This window comes from Coregonus lavaretus (assembly GCF_964263955.1).
Source record: "Coregonus lavaretus genome assembly, chromosome: 17".
In the NCBI taxonomy this organism is placed as follows: domain Eukaryota; kingdom Metazoa; phylum Chordata; class Actinopteri; order Salmoniformes; family Salmonidae; genus Coregonus; species Coregonus lavaretus.
In genome coordinates this window covers 48,591,805-48,608,722 of record NC_140004.1, presented here as the reverse complement: position 1 = coordinate 48,608,722, position 16,918 = coordinate 48,591,805, and positions in this window count along the sequence as shown.

Here is a 16,918-nt window from a genome sequence, read left to right as displayed (position 1 = left end):
TTGCGCTGGAGTTCCGGACTCTGGCGGCAGATGCAGGGTGGAATGAGAGGGCCCTCATAGACCACTTTAGATGTAGCCTTCGGGAGGACGTCCGCAGAGAGTTAGCGTGCAGGGATACTACACTAACATTTGACCAGTTGGTGGACATGGCCATTCGGCTGGACACCCTGCTCGCGACCCGCGGACGTCCCAGGTGGGGGCCTCCCATTCCACCCTCCAGCGCCTCCGAGCCGAGCCCGATGGAGCTTGGAGGTGCTGGCGCTAGAGGGAGGAGAGGTAGGAGCCCGAGGGGGGCAGTCTCCTGCACCAACTGTGGCCGCGGAGGGCACACCGCGGCTAGGTGCTGGGGAGGGTCCCCTGGTGAGGGAGATGGCAGGTCACACATTGGGGAGTCCTCCCAGGTGAGTAGGCGCCCTACTTACCCAGAGCTTTCTGTCGTACACATTACATTACCTGTTTGTTTCCCACAGGTTGCACCTCGTTCCCAGCATAAGGCGCTAGTCGATTCAGGCGCAGCTGGGAATTTTGTAGATCGTAAATTCTGTGTTAAGTTAGGGATTCCCCTCCTTCCAGTCGATAAGCCCTTCCCTGTACATGCCTTAGATAGTCGTCCGTTAGGATCTGGGTTGATTGGGGAGGTCACAGCGCCACTTAGGATGATGACGCAGGGGGGTCATGAGGAGACGATTCAACTCTATCTGATCGACTCTCCTGCGTATCCGGTGGTACTGGGGCTTCCCTGGTTGATTACCCATGATCCTACGATTTCGTGGCGAGAGAAGGCTCTTAAAGGGTGGTCTGCTCAGTGTGAGGGGCTATGTCTGGGTGTTTCCGTAGGGGCGACCTCGGTGGAGAGCCCGAACCAGAAGCCAGCACTGCATATTCCGCCTGAGTATGAGGATTTGGCACTCGTGTTTAGTAAGACCAGAGCGGCACGGTTGCCGCCTCATAGACAGGGGGATTGTGCGATAGACCTCCAGATAGGAGCTGCGCTCCCGCGGAGCCATGTGTATCCTTTGTCACAGGAGGAGAAAAGAGCAATGGAGACTTACATTGCCGAGTCTCTGAGACAGGGATACATACGGCCTTCCACTTCTCCCGCGTCCTCAAGCTTCTTTTTTGTGAAGAAAAAGGATGGAGGTTTGCGTCCGTGTATTGATTACCGCGGTCTCAATCAGGTGACTGTGAAATATAGTTATCCACTCCCGCTGATTGCGACCATGACGGAGTCATTACACGGGGCACGGTTCTTCACAAAATTGGACCTCAGGAGCGCATATAACTTGGTGCGCATTAGGGAGGGCGATGAGTGGAAGACAGCATTTAGTACTACCTCCGGCCATTACGAGTATCTCGTCATGCCATATGGGTTAATGAATGCTCCATCAGTCTTCCAATCGTTTGTAGACGAACTTTTCCGGGACATGCAGGCGCAGGGAGTAGTGGTGTACATAGATGATATTCTTGTGTACAGTGCTACTCGGGCCGAGCATGTAGCCCTGGTGCGCAGGGTATTGAGGAGACTGTTGGAGCATGACCTGTATGTCAAAGCCGAGAAATGTCTGTTCTTTCAGGAGTCAGTTTCCTTTTTGGGTTACCAGTTGTCTGCGTCAGGGGTGAGAATGGAGGTGGACCGAGTGTCTGCCGTGCGTAATTGGCAAACCCCAATTACAGTTAAAGAGGTGCAGCGGTTCTTGGGTTTTGCGAATTACTACCGGAGGTTTATCCGGGGTTTTGGACAGGTGGCAGCTCCCATAACGTCTCTTCTGAAGGGGGGTCCGGTGCGCTTGCAGTGGTCGGCTGAGGCGGACAGGGCCTTCGGGAGACTGAGGGACCTGTTTACCTCGGCTCCGGTGCTGGCGCACCCGGATCCCGCTTTACCCTTCCAAGTAGAGGTGGACGCGTCTGAGGCCGGTATCGGGGCAGTTCTTTCACAACGGTCCGGCACACCACCTAAGCTCCGCCCCTGTGCTTTTTAGTCTAAGAAGCTCAGTCCGGCGGAGCGGAATTATGACGTAGGGGACAGGGAGCTGTTAGCCGTAGTACAGGCCCTAAAGGTGTGGAGGCATTGGCTTGAGGGGGCTCAACACCCTTTCCTCATTCTGACCGACCACCGTAACCTGGAATACATTCGGGCAGCTAGGAGACTGAATCCTCGCCAGGCTCGATGGACTATGTTTCTCGCCCGGTTTGTGTTCAAGATCACTTACATCCCTGGGTCCCAGAACGGGAAGGCAGATGCCCTGTCCCTGCGGTATGACACGGAGGAGAGGTGCGTGGAGCCCATTCCCATACTACCGGAGTCTTGTCTGGTGGCACCGGTGGTGTGGGAAGTCGATGCGGAGATCGAACTGGCATTACGCACCGACCCTAGCCCTCCACAGTGTCCGGTGGGTCGGACGTACGTCCACCTCGAGGTCCGGGATCGGCTGATTTATTGGGCTCACACGTCACCCTCCTCTGGACATCCAGGTATTGGCCGGACAGTGCACTGCCTTAGTACGAAGTACTGGTGGCCAACGTTAGCCAGGGATGTGAGGGTTTATGTCTCCTCCTGCTCAGTGTGTGCCCAGTGTAAGGCGCCCAGACACTTGCCCAGGGGTAAATTACAACCCCTGCCCGTTCCACAGCGACCCTGGTCTCACCTCTCGGTGGATTTTGTTACCGACCTTCCCTCCTCACAAGGGAATACCACCATCCTGGTCGTTGTGGATCGGTTCTCGAAGGCCTGTCGTCTCCTTCCCATGCCGGGTCTTCCTACTGCCCTACAGACCGCTGAGGCTCTATTTACTCACGTCTTCCGGCATTACGGGGTACCCGAGGATATAGTGTCCGATCGAGGCCCCCAGTTTACCTCCAGAGTCTGGAGAGCCTTTATGGAACGGTTGGGGGTCTCGGTGAGCCTTACCTCGGGTTACCACCCGGAGAGTAATGGGCAGGTCGAACGAGTCAACCAGGATGTGGGTAGGTTTCTGAGGTCATATTGTCAGGGCCGGCCGGAGGAGTGGGCGAGATATGTGCCCTGGGCCGAGATGGCACAGAACTCTCTCCGCCACTCCTCCACTAGACTAACCCCTTTCCAGTGTGTGTTAGGGTACCAGCCGGTTCTGGCACCTTGGCATGAGAGCCAGATCGAGGCCCCTGCTGTGGATGAGTGGGTGCGGCGCTCGGAGGAGACGTGGAACGCTGCACACGTCCATCTGCAGCGAGCCATCCGTCGACAGAAGACGAGTGCCGACCTACACCGCAGTGAGGGGCCAGTGTACGCACCTGGAGATCGAGTCTGGCTCTCAACCAGAAACCTGCACCTCCGCCTGCCCTGCCGGAAGCTGGGTCGGCGGTTTGTGGGGCCTTTTAAAGTCCTGAGGAGATTGAACGAGGTGTGTTACAGGTTACAACTGCCCATTGATTACAAGAATATTAACCCCTCGTTCCATGTGTCTCTCCTCAGGCCGGTGGTAGCTGGTCCACTCCAGGACTTTGAGATTGAGGAGACTCCTCCGCCCCCGTTGGACATCGAGGGGGCTCCGGCGTACACTGTTCGGACCATCCTGGATTCGAGACGCCGGATGGGGGGTCTCCAATATCTCGTGGAGTGGGAGGGGTACAGTCCGGAGGAGCGGTGCTGGGTGCCGAGGAGGGACATTCTGGATCCGTCCCTGCTGACCGAATTCCATCGTGGTCATCCTGCGCGCCCTGCTCCGCGTCCTCCTGGTCGTCCCCGAGGCCGGGGGCGGCGCACGGCTGGAGCCGCACGTCAAGGGGGGGGTACTGTCACGGTTTCGGCCGGGGCGGCCCCTCCTCCTTGTTCGGGCAGGTTTCGGCGGTCGTCGTCTCCGGAGTACTAGCTGCCACCGTTCTATGTTTCTTGTTTGATTGGTTTTGTCTGTTTGTCACACCTGTTTTGTGTTATGTCTCATTAAGCACCCTATTTAGTTCCTTGTTGTTAGTTAGGTGTTGTGTGTAATTGTTTTCTTGCCGTGTTGCTGCGCTACCTATTTTGGTGCGCTATTTAGTAGTTTGCCTCCTTGTTGTTTTAGGAGAGATTTACGCACATGTTTAGTGCGCCCGTTTGGGTTACGCCTGTGCTCGCTTTTCTCGCCTCCGGGCTGTTCTTGGATTATTTTGTGTTGATCTACTAAAGACTTTGTTTGGACTTAACTTCTGCGTCCTGCGCCTGATTCCACACCACACCTACCTACAGCAACTCTTGACAGTTACAGGATAGGTACTGTTTGGTATCCATTACTGGGAGTTACAGGATAGGTACTGTTTGGTATCCATTACTGGGAGTTACAGGATAGGTACTGTTTGGTATCCATTACTGGGAGTTACAGGATAGGTACTGTTTGGTATCCATTACTGGGAGTTACAGGATAGGTACTGTTTGGTATCCATTACTGGGAGTTACAGGATAGGTACTGTTTGGTATCCATTACTGGGAGTTACAGGATAGGTACTGTTTGGTATCCATTACTGGGAGTTACAGGATAGGTACTGTTTGGTATCCATTACTGGGAGTTACAGGATAGGTACTGTTTGGTATCCATTACTGGGAGTTACAGGATAGGTACTGTTTGGTATCCATTACTGGGAGTTACAGGATAGGTACTGTTTGGTATCCATTACTGGGAGTTACAGGATAGGTACTGTTTGGTATCCATTACTGGGAGTTACAGGATAGGTACTGTTTGGTATCCATTACTGGGAGTTACAGGATAGGTACTGTTTGGTATCCATTACTGGGAGTTACAGGATAGGTACTGTTTGGTATCCATTACTGGGAGTTACAGGATAGGTACTGTTTGGTATCCATTACTGGGAGTTACAGGATAGGTACTGTTTGGTATCCATTACTGGGAGTTACAGGATAGGTACTGTTTGGTATCCATTACTGGGAGTTACAGGATAGGTACTGTTTGATGTAGCACAGCGATTCCGTCTTCGTCCTCGAGTCTCATAAAATGTCCCTGTCCAGTTGCAGGGGTCAGTTTGAATTTTTTAAAAACAGTCTAGATAGAACCAACATGTTTACTCTGCTGAAGGTAGCTACCAGTCTAGATAGAATTTATTGACAGTGTGTATAACAAAAACGATAGCTATATGATTTAGCTGATGGTTTTCAGAGTTCAATACAGGACTGTAACATTAGCTAGCTAGCTGCCTTACTTAGCTAGTCCAGCTAGGCTAGCAAGCTAGCTAACGTTAGGTTACCTCTAATCGAGAATCTTCCATTTTGTTGTGAAGGAAAAAATCTATGGTATCGCATCACTTCTCAGCTGTCGTCGAAATGGATTCCCATCAGTTCAGCCTAAAAGTTCCTCTGATAATCTTCAATCATCGTAAGGTACATCATTCTTGATAGCCGCAAGCCACTGGCAGCATTGTGGTAAATATCTGGTATAGAACGGTGAAGGATAACTATTTTCGTGCTTGTTTGTAATTAGCACAGCCAGGCACAGACACCACACAGGCATGATGACAAACATTAGTGACAAACAAACATTGTCAAAAAATAATCTTGCCTACAGAAGTTCTGAGATTGCTATGTGTTGTTCGTTCTGTCACGAACCGGCTCAAGTTCGTAACAAAAGGGAGACACGTGGAGACGAGGAATACTCAAAATATATATTTATTAACTAAAGTAAACTAAGTATAATTAACAATGGAGTGTGTAATCAGTAATCAGTAGAGTAAGTGAGTGTTTAGCATAAATGTAATAATGAAGGTGTTGAAAGGTGCCAAAGCAAACAACCAAAAATACCACAACTACAATCAAAGTGTCTGCCTGGAGAGAGTCTCCCCAATGAATGGGGAAGAGGTCCATTTATCCTGGGACGCACCCGGCCCAGGTGTTTCCCATGTAGCTGACGACCCTCCCAACTCCGCCCACCGGCATCCTAATAAGGAAACGAGAACAAAGAGAGAGAATTCGGCTGACAGAGTGGGAGGGGCGTCACAGTTCGAAGTACACATTACCATCGTCCAAGTTTGTGGGCACGACCCATCTATTTTAGCGGGTGGTATCTGCATTCGCTATGAATGCCGGACTTTGTGGTTCACTATGAGCAGACGAATACACAGGAAGTCGAAACTTCCCGATTCTACCAGTGAAATGAATACGTGGTAGTTGTGGCTTGTGGTTTGGATAATTGTGATGTTTATGATAAAAATGTAATAATATTGTAATATAGTAATGAATATATTCCTTGGCAGAGCCAGGGTGATATTCCCCTTTAAGTTATGGGAGTTGTCTGGGATGTTGCAAGAATATTCTTGAGATATTCACATAGGTTTCACAAAACATTCCCACAATGTTGCACAATGTTCCACAATTAAGTCTGTTTTTATGACCTTCATAGCATATTTGTTTTAGATTTAACATAATATTCCATTGATGTTCACGCAATATGCATTTTACCTTGTCTTGGAGGTCCTCAGAACATTTTAAAGATTATTTAGAAAATGTTATATTTAAGTATTGACTAATATTACCACAACATTCTCAGCTATTTTGTAGCTCCTTAAAGCATCAGTGGTCCTCTGTAGCTCAATTGGTAGAGCAGGGCGCTTGTAACGCCAGGTTAGTTGGTTCGATCCCCGGGACCACCCACACGTAAAAATGTATGCACACATGACTGTAAGTCGCTTTGGATAAAAGCGTCTGCTAAATGGCATATTATTATTATTATTATATTATATTATTATCAGGAAGCAGATAGGAGTACATCCCCATTGTGATTTAATGGTCATTTACATTTGAAGGTGATATAGAGACACATGACATTTTAATTTAATTAAATTGGGCATTTGGTCCCATACGGTCCCGTATAGCTCAGTTGGTAGAGCACGGCGCATGCAACGCCAGGGTTGTGGGTTCGATTCCCACGGGGGGGCTAGTATGAATTTTTTTTTATAATGCACTCACTAACTGTAAGTCGTTCTGGATAAGAGCGTCTGCTAAATGACTAAAATGTAAATTTGAACAGCATTTAATCATACAAACACAACCATATGTTTGGGTCCCAAGTCTTTATCTTCTGCACAACCAGGGATAAACACTCTCTTACAGCTTCTTCTTTCAGTTCATATAGTCAAATCAGGAATTCCACTTTTTAGCCTTCTTAGACATAACTGACCAAGGGAAGTTCTGGTAACCGGGTTATTCAACATAATTTTCACCGATCCTCTTTATATGCTGAGTACTGCTGTACCCATATTTATAAGACTATGAGCGCTGATCTAGGATCACTTTTGCTTTTCAGATAATGAAAAATAAGACGGGGGGGGGAACATATCTCCATATCAAGCGTCTCAAAGTAACAATTATATTGGGTGCCAGTCAAGATACTCTATTGTACAGTCCCTCCTGAGGGGGGAGAGGCGTTGTCGTGCCTTTCATCCTCCTGAGGGGGGAGAGGCGTTGTCGTGCCTTTCATCCTCCTGAGGGGGGAGAGGCGTTGTCGTGCCTTTCATCCTCCTGAGGGGAGAGGCGTTGTCGTGCCTTTCATCCTCCTGAGGGGAGAGGCGTTGTCGTGCCTTTCATCCTCCTGAGGGGGGAGAGGCGTTGTCGTGCCTTTCATCCTCCTGAGGGGAGAGGCGTTGTCGTGCCTTTCATCCTCCTGAGGGGGGAGAGGCGTTGTCGTGCCTTTCATCCTCCTGAGGGGAGAGGCGTTGTCGTGCCTTTCATCCTCCTGAGGGGGGAGAGGCGTTGTCGTGCCTTTCATCCTCCTGAGGGGGGGAGAGGCGTTGTCGTGCCTTTCATCCTCCTGAGGGGGGGAGAGGCGTTGTCGTGCCTTTCATCCTCCTGAGGGGTGAGAGGCGTTGTCGTGCCTTTCATCCTCCTGAGGGGGGAGAGGCGTTGTCGTGCCTTTCATCCTCCTGAGGGGGGGAGAGGCGTTGTCGTGCCTTTCATCCTCCTGAGGGGGGAGAGGCGTTGTCGTGCCTTTCATCCTCCTGAGGGGGGAGAGGCGTTGTCGTGCCTTTCATCCTCCTGAGGGGAGAGGCGTTGTCGTGCCTTTCATCCTCCTGAGGGGGGAGATGAGTTGTCGTGCCTTTCATCCTCCTGAGGGGGGGAGAGGCGTTGTCGTGCCTTTCATCCTCCTGACGGGGGGAGAGGCGTTGTCGTGCCTTTCATCCTCCTGAGGGAAGAGAGGCGTTGTCGTGCCTTTCATCCTCCTGAGGGGGGAGAGGCGTTGTCGTGCCTTTCATCCTCCTGAGGGGGGATGAGGCGTTGTCGTGCCTTTCATCCTCCTGAGGGGGGAGAGGTGTTGTCGTGCCTTTCATCCTCCTGAGGGGAGAGGCGTTGTCGTGCCTTTCATCCTCCTGAGGGGGGATGAGGCGTTGTCGTGCCTTTCATCCTCCTGAGGGGGGAGAGGCGTTGTCGTGCCTTTCATCCTCCTGAGGGGGTGAGAGGTGTTGTCGTGCCTTTCATCCTCCTGAGGGAAGAGAGGCGTTGTCGTGCCTTTCATCCTCCTGAGGGGGGAGAGGCGTTGTCGTGCCTTTCATCCTCCTGAGGGGGGATGAGGCATTGTCGTGCCTTTCATCCTCCTGAGGGGGGAGAGGCGTTGTCGTGCCTTTCATCCTCCTGAGGGGAGAGGCGTTGTCGTGCCTTTCATCCTCCTGAGGGGGGAGAGGCGTTGTCGTGCCTTTCATCCTCCTGAGGGGGGGAGGCGTTGTCGTGCCTTTCATCCTCCTGAGGGGGTGAGAGGTGTTGTCGTGCCTTTCATCCTCCTGACGGGGGGAGAGGCGTTGTCGTGCCTTTCATCCTCCTGAGGGGGGAGAGGCGTTGTCGTGCCTTTCATCCTCCTGAGGGGGGGAGAGGTGTTGTCGTGCCTTTCATCCTCCTGAGGGGAGAGGCGTTGTCGTGCCTTTCATCCTCCTGAGGGGGGAGAGGCGTTGTCGTGCCTTTCATCCTCCTGAGGGGAGAGGCGTTGTCGTGCCTTTCATCCTCCTGAGGGGGGAGAGGCGTTGTCGTGCCTTTCATCCTCCTGAGGGGGGGAGAGGCGTTGTCGTGCCTTTCATCCTCCTGAGGGGGGAGGGGGGGCGTTGTCGTGCCTTTCATCCTCCTGACGGGGGGAGAGGCGTTGTCGTGCCTTTCATCCTCCTGAGGGGGGAGAGGCGTTGTCGTGCCTTTCATCCTCCTGAGGGGGGAGAGGCATTGTCGTTTTTTTTTTGTTTTTTTTTTTGTTTTTTTTTTTGTCATTTAGCAGACGCTCTTATCCAGAGCGACTTACAGTTAGTGAATACATTTTATTATTTTTTTATACTGGCCCCCCGTGGGAAACGAACCCACAACCCTGGCGTTGCAAACGCCATGCTCTATCAACTGAGCTACATCCCTGCCGGCCATTCCCTCCCCTACCCTGGACGACGCTGGGCCAATTGTGCGCCGCCCATGAGTCTCCCGGTCGCGGCCGGCTGCGACAGAGCCTGGATTCGAACCAGGATCTCTAGTGGCACAGTTAACACTGCGAAGCAGTGCCTTAGACCACTGCGCCACTCAGGAGGGGGGAGAGGCGTTGTCGTGCCTTTCATCCTCCTGAGGGGGGAGAGGCGTTGTCGTGCCTTTCATCCTCCTGACGGGGGGAGAGGCGTTGTCGTGCCTTTCATCCTCCTGAGGGGGGAGAGGCGTTGTCGTGCCTTTCATCCTCCTGAGGGGAGAGAGGCGTTGTCGTGCCTTTCATCCTCCTGACGGGGGGAGAGGCGTTGTCGTGCCTTTCATCCTCCTGAGGGGGAGAGAGGCGTTGTCGTGCCTTTTTCACGACTGTGTTGGTGTGTTTGGACCATGATCATTCCTTAGTGATGTGGACACCAAGAAACTTGAAGCTCTCGACCGCTCCACTACAGCCCTGTCGATGTGAATGGGGGCGTGCTCGGCCCTCCTTTTCCTGTAGTACACGATCATCTCCTTTGTCTTGCTCACGTTGAGGGAGAGGTTGTTGTCCTGGCACCACACTGCCAGCTCTCTGACCTCCTCCCTATAGGCTGTCTCATCGTTGTCGGTGATCAGGCCAACCATTGTCGTGTCGTCAGCAAAACGTAATGATGGTGTTGGAGTCGTGTTCGGCCACACAGTCGTGGGTGAACAGGGAGTACAGGAGGGGACTGAGCACGCACCCCTGAGGAGCCCCAGTGTTGAGGATCAGTGTGGCAGATGTGTTGTTGCCTACCCTTACCACAGTCGTGGGTGAACAGGGAGTACAGGTACAAATTGATATAAATTATACATTTACATCATCACTTGGGAGTATAAAAATCACTTTGCTTTGCAACCAACAACTTACCGCTAGTTTGGTGCTTGTTCACTGGGACGATTCTAACTGAAACATCCTCCCTCGTAAGCAAGCTACACCAACCAGCCAATAAGATGCCATGTTGAGTAGGTGAAGGCAAGACAAAATCAAAAACCCATTGGCTTAACAATAAAGTGGCAAGGGGAATCACCAATATAACCCTGTTACATAAGCACGCACCACAGTGTGGCGGAGGTGTTGGTACCTACTTTCACCACCTGGGGGCGGCCCGTCAGGAATTCTAGGATCCAGTCGCAGAGGGAGGTTCTCCAGTCGCAGGGTATTGAGCTTAGCGATGAGTTTGGCGGCACTATGGTGTTGAACGCTGAGCTATAGTCATTGAACAGCATTTTGCACGTAGGTGTTCCTCTTATCCAGGTGGGAGAGAGCAGTGTGGAGTGTAATAGAGATTGTGTCCTCTGTGGATCTGTTGGAGAGGTATGCGAATTGGAGTGGGTGTCTGGGATGATGGTGTTGATGTGAGCCATGACCAGCCTTTCAAAGCATTTCATGCAGGAATCAGGAGTATAGATTTATGGTCAGATTTGCCTAATGTGACCGACCGACTCGATTCGGTATTATGTAGCAACATTTGAAATTGTGTTTTACGTTGGATAGAAGTAGAGACTCAGAGCTAGAAAAAGGTATGTCATACTCTACAGTTGAGGAACAATGGGAAAGTAATTCTGCTTTGAAAGTTGATAAACTTGTAACCACACTTTTGAGAAAATGGCCCTTGAATGTTTTGGTACCTACTGGAGAGCTCTTCTTTGTCTACACCCATTCAGCATCGTCCACACCCTCTTAAGCCTTAGCCCCACCCATCTCTTTAAGGATTCACATGTGAGGCCATGAGGCTAAACACACGCTAAAATCTAAGTTTATTGTCACATACACAGGATACAGAAGGTGTAAACGGTACAGTGAAGTGGTTACTTGCATAGTAGCAATATCAAAAACAGAAAGTGTCCAGATAAAGATATTGTATCAATATTTTATCATTATTAGATGACGCTTAGCCGACACTCTTGTCTAAATTGATGGATCATGTGAAAGAGAGGCTATAACCAGCCACATCTAGCTAAGTTTTTTATTTGATTTATTTAACCTTTATTTAACTAGGCAAGTCAGTTAAGAACAAATTCGTATTTACAATGACGGCCTACACCGGCCAAACCCGGACGATGCTGGGCCAATTGTGCGCTGCCCTATGGGACTCCCAATCACGGCCGGTTGTGATACAGCCTGGAATCGAACCAGGGGGTCTGTAGTGACGCCTCAAGCACTGAGATGCAGTGCCTTAGACCGCTGAGATGCAGTGCCTTAGACCGCTGCGCCACTCGGGAGTGGATGGGTCACTATTGTCTAGACATGTACACATGTTCATGAAATACAATAGATGGCCGTAGTCACCCCCAGACACACCTGGCTAACTTGATGGGTCATGTAATAATCTGGCCGAAGTGGAGTCTTTTGTTTAGACATGTAGGTGGCTAGCTAGCTAGCTAAACAATGAACCGGCATAATCACAACTCATACTAATACCGTTACAAACATTGTCATAGTTGTAGTATGAATCTGCAGGTAGCTAAAGCTAACAAATTAGGTTCAATGTTAGCTAGCTAACATTAGGCTATAACTAGCAATGCAAATGGATTTCTGATTTGAGTAATATTACTACACAGATCATACACATAATGTTAGCTAGCGAGCCAGCAAGTTAATGTTTGCTAGCTAACTAACAGTACACTTTAACTTGCAATAAAACAACTTTCTAACAAAATTAGAAACTTATATCTGAAAATGTAGCTAGACTCTTACCCGTATACATGGATGAACGCTTCACGACAGACTGGAACCATTTAACTCTGTTTAATCTTGTTTGGCCAGCGTTGTGTCAAGTCACTCTGGTTCACGTTGACCTAGGCGTGTGTTTAGAAAGTAGCCCATCACTTTTTTCCAACTGACCTGTCGATAGCGGCTGCTAAATTCATGGCATCAATGTTGTTGAGAAAAGTAGCACAACTTATGTCATTCTCGATGGCTAACGTTGTATCTTTCAAAAAACTGTGCGGTAGAAAGGATTATCAACACATACTGAGCAGCTCACGTTACAGACAGAAGCATGCTATATGGCAGACCAATCCAAACTCATCTCCCGGCATGTCCAGCCCACCCATTATCTCAGCCAATCATGGCTAGCGGGAAGGTTCCTGTCTTTTTCTGTGGCTAAACCAACTAGGCTCTTAATTTAACAATTGTATTCGTATTTATGGATGGAATACAAGTTTGTTATTAAGGCACATGAAAGTTCACATGTTCCAGAAGGTATTTCTGCCCCAAAAAAACATATTTTGATTATTTTAAAAAAATGTTTACATTAAAATACCGCTCCTGTGAAGTAATGACGTGCAACATGCGCCTCGTTTCCTGAAACCAGTCACAAATGGAGGCCGAGGGGGAGATTTGTATGCGTCTCTGTGTGTGGAGTAAAGGTGATCTAGAGTATTTTCACCTCTAGTTCCAAAGGTGGCATGCTGGTAAAATATGTAATACGGATTTCAGTTTCCCTGCATTAAAGTCCCCGGCCACTAGGAGCGCCACCTCTGGATGTGCATTTTCCTGTTTGCTTATGGCCCTATACAGCTCGTTGAGTGCAGTATTAGTGCCAGCATCGGGTTGTGGTGGTAAATAGACAGATATAGATGAAAACTGGCTTGGTAAATAGTGTATAGGTCTATCTAACTGGCTTGGTAAATAGTGTATAGGTCTATCTAACTGGCTTGGTAAATAGTGTATAGGTCTATCTAACTGGCTTGGTAAATAGTGTATAGGTCTATCTAACTGGCTTGGTAAATAGTGTATACAGTGGGGAGAAGAAGTATTTGATACACTGCTGATTTTGCAGGTTTTCCTACTTACAAAGCATGTAGAGGTCTGTAATTTTTATCATAGGTACACTTCAACTGTGAGAGACGGAATCTAAAACAAAAATCCAGAAAATCACATTGTATGATTTTTAAGTAATACATTTGCATTTTATTGCACTTCCGGTCCCGTTGATAGGATAGTCTGGAACGGAGCTCATCCAGTTTGTTCTCTACTGATTGATAGGATAGTCTGGAACGGAGCTCATCCAGTTTGTTCTCTACTGATTGATAGGATAGTCTGGAACGGAGCTCATCCAGTTTGTTCTCTACTGATTGATAGGATAGTCTGGAACGGAGCTCATCCAGTTTGTTCTCTAGTGATTGATTCGCCAATAGAACGGAGGGTAAAGACGGTTAATGTACTCGCCGACGTCTCGCCAGGGAGCCCACTCGTTGTCTCTTCTTCTTTCGAGTCCTGGGGATTCGGGCCTGGTCCTGGGGATTAGGGCCTGGTCCTGGGGATTAGGGCCTGGTCCTGGGGATTCGGGCCTGGTCCTGGGGATTAGGGCCTGGTCCTGGGGATTAGGGCCTGGTCCTGGGGATTAGGGCCTGGTCCTGGGGATTCGGGCCTGGTCCTGGGGATTAGGGCCTGGTCCTGGGGATTAGGGCCTGGTCCTGGGGATTCGGGCCTGGTCCGGAAAGAGCAGTACATCCACAGCTGCATCCAAATCGAGGTTAGTTCTGTTCTGATGTCCAGAAGCTTTTTTCAGGTCATACGAAATGAAAACAATTTCATACGAAATGATGGCGGATAATATTATGTACAAAAAAGTAAAGATCAGCGTAAAAACACACAAAATAGCTATCTACCGAAACATGTACAGTGTTGGTCCCATGTTTCATGAGTTGAAATAAAAGTTCCCAGAAATGTTCCATACGCATGAAAAGCTAATTTCTATCAAATATTGTGCACACATTTGTTTACATCCCTGTTAGTGAGCATTTCTCATTTGCCAAGATAATCCATCCACCTCACAGGTGTGGCATATCAAGAAGCTGATTAAACAGAATGATAATTACACAGATGCACCTTGTGCTGGGGACAATAAAAGCCACTCTAAAATGTGCAGTTTTGTCACACAACACAATGCCACAGATGTCTCAAGTTTTGAGTTTGGCTTTGGCATGCTGACTGCAGGAATATCCACCAGAGCTGTTGCTAGAGAACTGAATGTTCATTTCTCTACCGTAAACCGCCACCAACGTCGTTTTAGAGAATTTGACAGTTCGCCCAACAGGCCTCACAATTGCAGACCAAGTGTAACCACGCCAGCCCAGGACCTCCACATCCGGCTTCTTCACCTGTTGGATCATCTGAGACCAGCCACCCGGACAGCTCATGAAACTGTGGGTTTGCACAACCGAATAATTTCTGCACAAACTGTTAGAAACCGTCTCAGGGAAACGTATCTGCGTGCTCGTCGTCCTCACCAGGGTCTTGACCTGACTGCAGTTCGGCGTCGTAACTGAATTCAGTGGGCAAATGCTCACCTTCGATGGCCACTGGCACGCTGGAGAAGTGTGCTCTTCACGGGGGAATCCCAGTTTCAACTGTACCCGATGGCAGAAGTGGGCGGTTTGCTGATGTCAACGTTGTGAACAGAGTGCCCCAGGGTGGTTGTGGGGTTATGGTATGGGCAGGCATAAACTACGGACAACGAACACAATTGCATTTTATCGATGGCAATTTGAATGCACAGGGATACAGTGATGAGATCCTGAGGCCAATTGTCGTGCCATTCATCCGCCGCCATCACCTCATGTTTCAGCATGATAACGCACGGCCCCATGTCGCAAGGATCTGTACACAATTCCTGGATGTTGAAAATGTCCCAGTTCTTCCATGGCCTGCCTACTCACCAGACATATCACCCATTGAGCATGTTTGAGATGCTCTGGATCGACGTGTACGACAGCGTGTTCCAGTCCCCACCAAATATCCAGCAACTTCACACAGCCAATGAGGAGTGGGACAACATTCCACAGGCCACAATCAACAGCCTGATCAACTCCATGCGAAGGAGATGTGTCACGCAGCATGAGGCAAATGGTGACACCAGATACTGACTGGTTATCTGATCCACGCTCCTACCTTATATTTAAAAGGTATCTGCGACCAACAGATGCATATTTTGTATTCCCAGTCATGTGAAATACATAGATTTGGACCTAATGAATTTATCTCAATTGACTAATTTCCTTATATGAACTGTGACTCAGAAAAATCGTTGATAAAAACCCTAACTAGAACTTAATGGGAATGTTCCCGGGTTGCTGGGTGGTGTAAAACTGTTCTCTCTCTGCAGGTGTCTTACAGCAATAATGCCTGTAAGATTAATCACCCAGGAACCATGAATATCAAACAGGTTCTGCCTTTGAATTCACCTGCATTTAAATGCACAGAACATATCTGTTGTTGTAAGTTGTGTCAGTCTAGGAGCATTACACTGAGTACTTTATCTGAGCCCAGGCATTCATACAAAACACTGCACTGTGTTTAAGATACTGTACATTGTGCAGTGTAAATTCAGAGAAATGACAAAACCCTTCAATTAGGCATACTACACCTAACCTCTCTGCATCATTACGCTGATTAGAACCTAACACTACACCTAACCTCTCTGCATCATTACGCTGATTAGAACCTAACACTACACCTAACCTCTCTGCATCATTACGCTGATCGGAACCTAACACTACACCTAACCCCTCTGCATCATTACGCTGATCAGAACCTAACACTACACCTAACCTCTCTGCATCATTACGCTGATCGGAACCTAACACTACACCTAACCTCTCTGCATCATTACGCTGATTAGAACCTAACACTACACCTAACCTCTCTGCATCATTACGCTGATCAGAACCTAACACTACACCTAACCTCTCTGCATCATTACGCTGATTAGAACCTAACACTACACCTAACCTCTCTGCATCATTACGCTGATCAGAACCTAACACTACACCTAACCTCTCTGCATCATTACGCTGATTAGAACCTAACACTACACCTAACCTCTCTGCATCATTACGCTGATCAGAACCTAACACTACACCTAACCTCTCTGCATCATTACGCTGATCAGAACCTAACACTACACCTAACCTCTCTGCATCATTACGCTGATCAGAACCTAACACTACACCTAACCTCTCTGCATCATTACGCTGATCAGAACCTAACACTACACCTAACCTCTCTGCATCATTACGCTGATCAGAACCTAACACTACACCTAACCTCTCTGCATCATTACGCTGATCAGAACCTAACACTACACCTAACCTCTCTGCATCATTACACTGATCAGAACCTAACACTACACCTAACCTCTCTGCATCATTACGCTGATCAGAACCTAACACTACACCTAACCTCTCTGCATCATCAGGCTGATCAGAACCTAACACTACACCTAACCTCTCTGCATCATTACGCTGATCAGAACCTAACACTACACCTAACCTCTCTGCATCATTACGCTGATTAGAACCTAACACTACACCTAACCTCTCTGCATCATTACACTGATCAGAACCTAACACTACACCTAACCTCTCTGCATCATCAAGCTGATCAGAACCTAACACTACACCTAACCTCTCTGCATCATTTCAGAAAAGGAAATGGAAAAGAAAAAGACACTGTTGGAGGAGAGAGGAGAGAGGTAGAAAGGTAGAATCAGC